This window comes from Triticum dicoccoides, chromosome 2A (genome assembly GCF_002162155.2).
Source record: "Triticum dicoccoides isolate Atlit2015 ecotype Zavitan chromosome 2A, WEW_v2.0, whole genome shotgun sequence".
Classification (NCBI taxonomy): Eukaryota; Viridiplantae; Streptophyta; class Magnoliopsida; order Poales; family Poaceae; genus Triticum; species Triticum dicoccoides.
Window position 1 is genome coordinate 592,567,492 of NC_041382.1, and position 462 is coordinate 592,567,953.

The window sequence follows — 462 nt, forward strand, 5'->3', positions numbered from 1 at the left end:
CGAGGCGGCGACCGCGGGCGGGCGGCGCCCGTGCAGCGGCGGGATGGACCGCGGGGGCCCTCCTCGGGCCCAGGTGGGCCGCAGTGCGGGAGGCGGCCGGTGGGACACATGGCGCGACGCTAGTGACTGCAGGGCAGCAGCGCGAAATGTCCGGCGCGGCCCGGACATGTCCGGCGCGCGGATGGAGGGAGGCTAGGGTTTGGACTGCGGAATTTTCAGAGGGGATCCCATATTTATAGGTAGAGGGAGCTAGGAGTGTCCAAATGAGGTGCGGTTTTCGGCCACGCGATCGTGATCGAACGCTCTAGATGATGGAGAGGGTTTTGGGCCAAATTGGAGGGGTGCTGGGCTGCAACACACACGAGGCCTTCTTGGTCCCTCGGTTAACCGTTGGAGTATCAAACGAAGTCCAAATGGTACGAAACTTGACAGGCGGTCTACCGGTAGTAAACCAAGGCCGCT